The sequence below is a fragment of the Oxyura jamaicensis genome, chromosome 17, assembly GCF_011077185.1.
Source record: "Oxyura jamaicensis isolate SHBP4307 breed ruddy duck chromosome 17, BPBGC_Ojam_1.0, whole genome shotgun sequence".
NCBI classification, from domain to species: Eukaryota; Metazoa; Chordata; class Aves; order Anseriformes; family Anatidae; genus Oxyura; species Oxyura jamaicensis.
Genome location: NC_048909.1, coordinates 433,046 through 442,884, shown reverse-complemented (window position 1 = coordinate 442,884; position 9,839 = coordinate 433,046).

The following is a 9,839-nucleotide window of genomic DNA, read 5'->3' as shown; positions in this document are numbered from 1 at the left end:
CCTCTGTACATCTTCTTCTTCACTGCAGGTGTGTCTGCCCAGGCCCATGAGCTGCTTGCCCCTCCAGGATTCTTTCACAGAAGGACAGCCTTCTGTCATGTTTTTGCATTCTCACACTTTGTGGAAAGGGATGCTAAATTAAAAATCATTCAGAAAAAGTTGAACTTAAAAACCATGAATTTTTTTCCCAAATCTGAGGTCAGTCCTGAGAGGGCTGTTGTTTCACACAGCACATAAAGGAGAAGGCGTTTTTGTTCAGATCAGCTTCCTTGCAAATGCAGCTCATGGGTTAGCAGAAGGTTGAACAAGCTCTGAGCCCCCTAGATATGTTTATGTTGGCATTGGTTTGTTATTCACCTGGGCCAGATTTGACTACCAGTAGGAGCCTTTACACTCCTGCAGCTCAGGTTCATTGTCAGCACAAGGGACTGAGACAAAAACAAGCAAAGATGAGTCATTGTGATCCAAAATTCTCCTTTAAGAGAAGCAGATGTGGGAGCTCTCTTTACTTACACTAGAGACCCAGGAGGGCATGTGGCATATTTTGGCTATGATGGCAAGGCCAGAGAAATCCTATCCAGTGGGTAAAGTGGGAGTGTGGAGAAGAATATAAGCAAAAAGGCATTTTTTAGACTTAGATTTATCCTTTTTTCAGGAAATGCTGAACTAGTTAAAGCTACAGAGTAAGGTGTAATCCAGCGCTGGTAAGCGTGAGTGAGGAGAGAAAGAAATAGACCTTGTCTGAGTTGGGCTCACCCATGCCCAGTCTTTCAAATAAGCTAAATATAAGAAGTATGTGTACGTGCCTGTCACTGTGGGATCCTGCTTCTGCAGGATCACACTGATACAAATAGATCCTGTGAGTATCTCTAGAGTTACCAGTGTATCTGTTTTTATCTGTTTGGGTTTATCAGTCATCCAAAAAAATCAAAACCTTAAGGCTGAGGAGCTGCAGTTTCTTATGGTTAACTCTGGCCAGAGCTGCATGTTGTATGAAGTCTCATTTGGTAGAGAGCAGCAGGAGGGAGAAGTGCAAATTTGCATAGTCTGACGGTTTAAAGGTTCTGGTTCTCAAGTACAGCAAGGGCAGCCCTGGCCTCGAGGGCTACTACTGGAGGCACACGTCTGAAAGCTCCACTGCCTGCTCCCCTGCCTCCATACTGCTGTGAGACTGAGATCCCATGGGGTGCTCTGACATGGTACAGCTTCCACTGTGCCCATCTTGGCTTCCACTGTGCCCATCTGAAGCCAAACCATCCATGATAAGTCATGAGAGATAACTACAAGGTCCTGTTCCCATCCACTGTGTCTTCCCAGCCAGGATCACTCAGCTGATGACTAAGTCACACCTGCAACCTCCATTTGCTAGAAGCATCGAGCATTGGGCTGCCTCACAGGCCCAGGAGGAGAGGGAACTTGGCATTTACCTGGCATCTGGGGGAGTCTGGACATCTGCTTTGTGAACAGGGTTATAGTTACCTGGGATAGCTGGTGCTGTGCTGCTAATCCGAGATGTGAATGGGAGTTATGTGCCCAGCATTTATTTTGGGGAGGGTTCCTTGCTATCCCCATCCCTGGAATGGTAAAATTATGTTATGGTTAGCAGTTCCTGTCACTGTTGGCAGTCTCTGGCATATGACTTGATGCAGCTGTTGTGGCAAGACACAAATGAAGTCATACTCTGAGAGCAGGCCAATGTTCTGATCTCTGCAGGCTTTGCGGTGTGCCTTATGTGCAGACTTCACCTTGGCTCCCCAGCTGGGAGCCAGTTTCAGCAGGACCTTCTAGCTCACCTGCACCTGAATGGCCTCAAGCTGTCTGACTCCGCTGTGGCTGTACATGGTCTCCTTGTGGATTCATCTAGTGCAAAGGCAGCGTGTTCGCAGCATCCTTCTGATGGCCCAGGTCTCCTTAGAACAGGTGGCCATCCCTGCTTGCTAAAGCTCTTGCTCGTGTTAATCTGTGTTAGTCACAAAACTCATCCCTGCAAGTGAATCAAGCTGCTTATCACTGCTGCCAAGCCATGTACCCAGCCCTGCATGGCACAGTCTGTGCTGAAAGGACCAGGTTTCTCCATACCCAACCTGTGCCTTCCTCCATCCCTTTGTCAAAATACCAGGTAGAAAATTACCACAAGGACAGATGGACTGGTCCTGGCAGTTCCAGCCATCTCCAAAACAGCTCAGTTTCCAGCATCCATGCAGGAAGCTGTACGTCAGTCTTCTGCCTTGAGGTTTAGGAGCTGTCTGATAATTGCCATCCAATTTTATTCCTGGCCAATTTCTGCTTATTTGTTCCTTTGCCAGCACTGTTGTTTAAATACTGCTCCACCTCCTCAGTCCTGTGCAGACAGGGCTCTGCTTCTCATCCCTGCTCTGCCTCTCTTTTGCCGCACAAGCTGTCCCCCAGCTGTTCTAGCAGCCATCCTTGGCACCAGCTCTGCTCTGAGTTCATCTTTCTGAGGCTGTGCCAGTCCAGATGAGGTCGTGCCAGGGCTTGTACTTAATGTCTCCCATATAATGCATCTCCTGCTGCATCCTGGGATGGTGCTGGCTTTATTCACAGCTGTTTCTTGCGGCAGACTCACAGCTAGCAGCTGGCTGACTGGTATACTGGGTCTTCATCATTCCCTGCGATTTATGACGAGCCAAATGCAAGGAGTACAATGGTCCTGCACTTTGGGGGATTCAGTTTCACCCTATTTCTGTTGCTCCCATAAGGTCATAACATGTTTTCTCTTGGCTTGCCAAGGCCCCGGGTGGGAACATGAAAAGCTTATTGAAGCTCAGGTATTATCAGGACGCAAAATGGATGTGGGAACTTGGCAGGTGCCTTTTGAGGAAGCCTGCTCCAGGCTCCTGGAGGTGCTGCTGGGCCAGGCAAACAGCTGAACTGTGACAGGATCTGGTGCAGGACAGGGCAGGCAGGTGGCTGGGCCGGGGACAAGATGTGCGATGGGCATGCTGTCTGCAGCTTCCCTGCAGTTGAGGGCCCTGCTCCTTGTGAGATCCTAGTGCTTGCCTGTCCTTCTGGGATGCCCCTGAGCTCACAAATGAGTGATTCTGGGGAAATCCTGCAGCAGGATGGGCTTAGGGACCAGTTGCTGTAACCTAGCAACAGCCTTCATCATGGCATAATGTAATTAATCCAGAGTTGGCCCAGTCTGGTGCTTAAAGATAGCAGGACAAGTGGTGGAGCCTTTTTAACTTGTAGCTTTGCCTCCAAAACAAGCCTTCAGCATCTTAGGCTTCCAACATGTGCTTGGCCCTAGGATGGCTCACTGTGTGTATCCAGACCTGTCCTTCAGCCACTTTCCAGAGAGGTCGCTGAGCAAAGGGAAACAATCCCCTAGTGCCTTGAGAGAGCCCCATGGGCCCTATGGGCTTGGGCTGACCTTGGCCAAGTGAGGAGATGAGTAGTTGGCAAAGGTTCGGGTGTGGAGCAGCCTGCAGGAAGCCAGGACGTTATGGGTTGAATCAGGAGGTGTTATTTGTCTGCACACATACTGTGCTCAGAACTGTATGAAGGATGCTGTGTGGGGCCACAACCCCGCCTGCAAACCCATGAACTTGTAGTTATCTCCAAGTATTGGCTGGCTCTGACTGATGTTGGGAACAAGGAGGGGAGGCTGGCAGTGTGGCTTTCTCTTGCAGCGTAGGTGAGATGGGAGGAGGAGGCTGTTGTGTTTCCAGGTGGCAGGGATGACCTGGGAGGTGCCGCTCTTTCGAGTTCCACCTTCCTGGTCTGCGGCCACCCTGTGCCCTTCTCCTGCTCCAGGCGGGCATGTGCGGGTGGGCAGCATGTCGGCACGGGAGCTCTGCCTATGCATGAGGTTTGGCCTGGGAGGCAGATGCAGACGGAGACTGTGTTGGCATGTGCAGGCTGGCAGCAGGAAGGAGCCAGCCGGCTGGGAAAAGAGCAGGCTTCTCCCTGGAGCTGGTAGGAGAAACACCCCTTGTACTGTCGGCAGAAAACAGTTCCAGTGAGAGAGGCAGGAAAGGGGGCTTCCCCCGGCCTTGCTGCATTGAGCACTGCCTGGTTTAGGGGACACCAGCCCAGCACGAGGGGTTGGTTCATGCATCACAGTGGAGGCTGGTGGGCAGCTGATGCCTCAGAGGGATAATGAGCAGTCGATGCTGGCATGTGGCACTTGGGCGGGCTGGAGCGAGGCCCTGGGTACGCTGCCGCTGCCCACTCAGCTGGGACCCAGCTCCCACCGCCTGCTGGGGCTGCACCGAACCCCTTGCCTGCAGGGCTGAGGGCACCAAGATGGGCTGCAAGGCAGGCTCCAGCTCCTTCCCTAGACCCCAAGGCAGGCAGCAGGACTGGCTTCTCCCTTGTGTCAGCTAGGGAAGGGAAACAATGGGAAGGGGAGAGAGGCTGGAGGAGGGGAGAGCCCCACCACAGCCAGCCCAGGCCCAAGAGCTCCCAGCTCCGTGCTGCTCCAGGAGGGCTTGGCTGCTCCTTACTCAAGCGTCAACCCCAGGCGGGAGGCGCAGGGCCCAGTGAGCATCAGTGAGCGGCAAGGCAGGCAGGGCAGTGGGCAGGGGTCCCATCCCAGCCAGGGTATCCCCACATTGCCATGGAAATGGGATTTCCCAGCAGCTTGTGGTGGTGATGCCTGCAGAGAGGTGGTGGAGAGAGAGCCTTCTCTGTGCCCCTTACCAAGGGGTGTGAGCAAACATGGAGCCCTATTCCCCCAAGCTTGCCTCTGTCCCTCTCCCCCTCACCCCCAACCCGTGGATGGGGCAGGGGACATGAAGGCTGCCAGCCCCAAGCTGTGCTGGCCCCACCGAGTCTGCTGCAGTCCCCAGTGGGCTGCAACGTACTGCCCTGCTTGGCTGCCCACGCAGCGAGGATGGTGATGGGAAAAATGAGCTCGGAGCGAAGGGAAGGTATCAAATATTAATCCCTGCTGTAAATTCAGCAGTGTGGGAGGGAGAAGAGCAGTGCACAGCATCACTGGCACCTTCCCGGTACTATGCATGAATCACACACAGGCCCCCAGACCCAGTCCCCTGGGCCCACAGGGGCACAGCACTGGATGCCCATCGCTCCATTTCCCATGGGGTGGCTATGGCAGGGGGTGCTGCAGTCCCTATTCCCACGCTGTTGCCCTGGCGCTGGAGCCCTCACTCTGCTGGATGCTGCTGCAGTGGCAGCGGCACCCATGGACAGTGAGTGGACCAGGATCACACAAAGCCAGGGACTGGCAGCCGCCACTGGTCTCACCAACTCTGGGGCACCTGAGCACTGCAAGCAGCTCTTGTGGTCATACTTGCATTCTCTGGGTCCTGGGGTCATGTTCAGTGACTTGGAGAAACCCTTGGAGAAACACAGGCCCCGAAAGTTGCAGAGAACCAGCAAGAGCTGAACAGAGCCCTGGAGTAAAAACATTCTCTTTGACCAATCTCCAAAAAGCACCCAGCAGCAATGTCTTAAGCTGCCAGCCTTACCCAGCCCCAGCTGTGCTGGTGGCCATGGCCTTCAGGGGGATCAGGGAATGAATTTGCTAAAATAAAGCAGCGGTGGTGGTGTTGGCAAGTGCCAGGCAACTCCCAGGCTGGTCCAGGGCCATACCAGGTGTCCTGGCTACAGCACGGGCCCTGCATCACTTCCGAATGCTCAGCACAGAAACCTGACCCGCTCCCACAGGCTGGGGCTGTGCGGATGCTTCTGCTACATTTGGGAGGGCAAGTACCCTTCTGCTACGACCCAGAAACCATCTCCACGCCTGCCTCGCTGGAGCCGCTCGTGCTTGGTTGGAGTCATGGCCAGGCCCTGTTTCTCACCGATCACCCTGTGAGTGCAGTTGCCCTGATGCCAGGCTCCATCTCACCGGTGTCCCTGGGGCCAGGCTCGCGGCTGCCTACACAGTGCTGTCATTTCCGATTGCAGTCCCCGTGCTGAGCTGCTCGGCCCACGCAGGGGCTGATCACATCCTCTCGTTGTGCAGCCATGCTCTGGGGCTGTGCGGCCCTTCCTGGCACAACTCATGGGAATATCTGAGCTGCCAGTACGGGAGATGGGGGGATCTGCCACATTGCCCACACACTGTCCTGGGCAGCCCCAAACGTCCACAGGGTGGGATTCACCTGCCTTGTTCCCTGGGCTTGCAAGGGCAGCCTGCAGGAGGGAGGCTTGGCCCTGATCTCCCCAGGCTGGGCGTTTTGGGGACCTGCTGACCACGTAGTTTCTGCCAGCCTGTCACATCCAGCTGAGCAGATCCCGGGGTATGACCTGCACAGGCTGGCTGCCCAGTCCATCACGACTGGTGGGTCTGCAGCTTCAGCACAAGGTGCATCCATGCTGCTGGGCATGCACTGTCTTGCCAGTGCTCAACACAGAGGTGGAAGCCACTTCTACATTTAATTCCTTTCAAATGATTTTTTTTCCCCATTTCTGAGCCTCGCTGCAGTGCCCTTTGCTCCCTCAGACCTGGCCATGCTGGGTTCCCCTGGCTCCAACACACCCAGTGCCCCAGTCCCACTGCCAGCCTGACGCCAGGGGGCTCCTGGGAAAGCCCCCTTGCTGCAGGACGCTGCCTCGCTGCCTGTGCTCGCTTCCTCGGTGAGTCTTGGGCCCTCCTGGTAGAATACAACACCATTTTACAAATGCCCAGGAAGGTCTTTCTAGCTGTGATGCTGCCTAGCACTGGCATGGCCAGAGCTGTCCTCTCCCCATGTCCACACTGGGCCTGTGTCCCCCCTTCCATTGTGTCAGTCAGTGCCAGAGGCTGGGACCCAGAGAGCCCCCGTCCCAGCAGATCTGAGGGCTGTCCTGCACCACTCACCGCTTCCCCCCTGGGGGGAAGGCACCCACTTGGTGCTCCAGCTCCTGCCCCAAGCTGCGGCGCTCAGCACCAAGGGGCCTTAGGGGCTGTTGCCGTGGCAGGTGCTGCCCTGAGCAAGCTGGATACTGCATCTCTAGCACAAGTCAGGAGGGAGCTGAGCTTGAGGCCAGGCAGCAGCTTGTGAATCCAGCCAAGCCCAAAACCTTTGAGATGTTTTCATTTCCTGCCACCCAGAGATGGGGCTGCCTCTGCCAGGTCACCCTGTTTCTGCAGTCACTCCCTTGCCACCTGTGGGGCTGTGCCGGTCAGAGGAAGGCACTGATGAAAATGAAATGAGTAGGAGAACTGCAGGTGTGGCGGGACTCGGTGATCCCAGCACCAGGGCCAGCAGGATGGCAGCGAGGAAATGCCCGTCTCTGTGGCCGCCACAGTGGGATGGGTGGCCCTCTGTCTGTCCCCACACCTGCCCCCCCCCGCATTCCCAGTTCCCCATGCTGCCCCATGGCTCCGGCACAGCAGGCTGGGTCAGGGTGGGATGCCCTGGTGGCACTCTCACCACGGGGACATCTCAATGAACCCGCAGGTATGGAGGAGGCTGGAGGGGTCCAGCACACTGCAGGGCAGTGGGGATTGACCCCTGCAAGCAGCAGCTCCCTCAGCACAGTCAGGGTAAATGGGACGGTTCAGGGAGGCTGGAAATGGAAGAAATGTCTCCAGACACTCTGTGTCCCATGGCACTGTGGGAGAGGGGCGACAGCAGGGACCAGCCCTAGGGGCTTTGCATCATGTTGGCCCCCATGGACCGGTTGTTGGGGAGGCCTGGTGTGAGGCCCCCTTCCCCACAGCCTGCACAGGTTGGGGGTGAGCCCCCCACCCCAAAGCTGAGGTTGGTCCTGCCTGAGATGGCCAAGGGCAAAGCTGGTCACAGCCCCCAGCACTTCCCAACCTAAAACAGCAGCCACATAGAGGGAGGAGACGGTCCCACTGCCCCTCACCACAGGGTGCGTGGGGACATAGTCCAGCCTGCTCACCGCCACTGAGCCCCATTGCCCTTGGGCAGCTAAGGCTCTGTGACACCCCTAAAGTGTGGGGCTCTGAACAGGTGACAGCCACTGTGGACTCCCACCCACCCTGGCCCTTGCAGGTGTCACCCAAATCCACAGCTGCAGGGATAGAGGTGGCACTGCAGGGGACGCAGACCCTGTGCCCTTGGTGCAGGCATCTCGGCACCTGCCTGGCAGCAGCATCCCCTGCATTAAGACTCTGTGTGTTCCGCACAGGATTTGGTCTCCTGCATCTTTTGGGTGATTTTCATGGATTTTACCCCTTTGCTTTCAGGCTGGCTCCCAGCCAGCACTGCCTTGCTTGTCCTGCCCTCCCTTTGCAGCTGCAGATTTACACCCATCCCTGTGGCTGTGTGGGGTGCTGAGCCCCCCTGGGCTGCCTGGTGCCCCCTGGTGCTGAGCCCCCTGGTGCTGAGCCCCCTGGGCAAGCTGGCCTGGCCCAAGCACCCATGTGCAGCAGTGGCAGTGTAGCGAGCCTCATCAGGGCTCAGCTCAGGCGTGGGGCTGGCTGGCGCAGGGCTGGCGGCAGGTGGGGAGCAGATGGAGCAGCGCAGCAGGGGCTGCGGGGGCCGCAGGGCTGGGAGCTAGGGGCAGCAGGAGCAGCCGAAATGAGCGCTGTGTCCCGCAGGGAGGAAAATGGAAGCGCTGGGGGGGGAGTGACAGGGCCCCAGGCCCCAATGCCCTGCACTGAGAACGGGCTTTGCTCACCTGTGCAGCGAACAAGAGCTGCCCCTCACAGCACCTGCAGCCATTGTGCCCCACTCATCTGCGCAATGAATTCCTGGGGCTCAGCCCTCTCTGCTGTCCCCACAGCACCCCTGGGAGCACAGGGGTGCTGTGGGGACAGGGGCATTTTGGGGAAATGTGCCTAACAGATGCCCATGGCACGGTTCTGCAGGGAGTCACAGCAATGCCAGCACCAGCACAGACAGGTGCTGTGTACAGCCAGGAGGTGCATCCCTGGATCCCCTGTCCCCTGGGCACTCAGCAGCATTGGGGGAAGGCGAGGGGATTGTCTGTCCATCTGTCCGTCCCTGTGCACCACCACCACAGTCCCGGAGGTCACACATAAGGACATCTGCACCGGGGTCACCATGAGTCAGTTTCCAGCCCTGAGTATGACTGCACGCACTCGGTCACCGGTGCTGCCCATGCCCATCGCTGCTCCCCGCAGCAGGCATCACGCCACGGCAGCCCAGGGCGCTCCTGCTCCGAACGCACCCAATGTGTGGGTGTGCGTGCACACAGGTGTGCAGGCGTGCTGCTGGCACGGCACTGACTCTAGTGCTCCTCTCCTCGGTGCAGACATACGAGAGTACAGAGGGATGCTTGCGGTGCTGCAGCAGAGGGAGGAAGGATCTTTGCTTGATTTCGAAACGCAGCAAATCCCATTAAAGCAGCCGCTGTGCAGAGACGCGCACAGGCGACAGGCCTGCAGCGCCGGGCTCGGAGCTGCCTGCGACCGCCAGGCCACCCCGGCGGGTCCCCAGCGCCAGGGCCGCCGGTCGGGGCACCCCGCCGGCGGGAGAAGGGGGAAACGGAGGCAGGGCCCGCCCGCTGCGGCCGTCGTGCGCTGGCAGCCCTCGGGCACGGTGCCCGCCCGTCTCGGCTTGTGTCGCCTGAGTGCCCCCCCCCCGGGGCTCCGGCCGCCGCAGGCAGAGGCAGCCCCGTCGCGCCGGAGAAAACGGAGCCGCCTCACGGCGGGCGGGGGCCCGGAGTGGGATGGGGATGGGATGGGGCCGGGCCGGGCCGGGCCGAGCCGAGCCGAGCCGAGCCGAGCCGAGCCGAGCCGAGCCGGGCCGGGCCGGGCCGGGCCGGGGCCGGGCGAGGGGGCGGTGCCGGGGGTGGCCCCTGTCCGGCCCGGCCCGGCCCCGGCCCGGTAACTCCGCCTGCCGTATATATGGGAAAACAAGCGGCGGTGCCGGGCGGCCGCGGCGCCGTGCCGTGCCGTGCCGTGCCGTGCCGTGCCGTGCCGTGCCGTG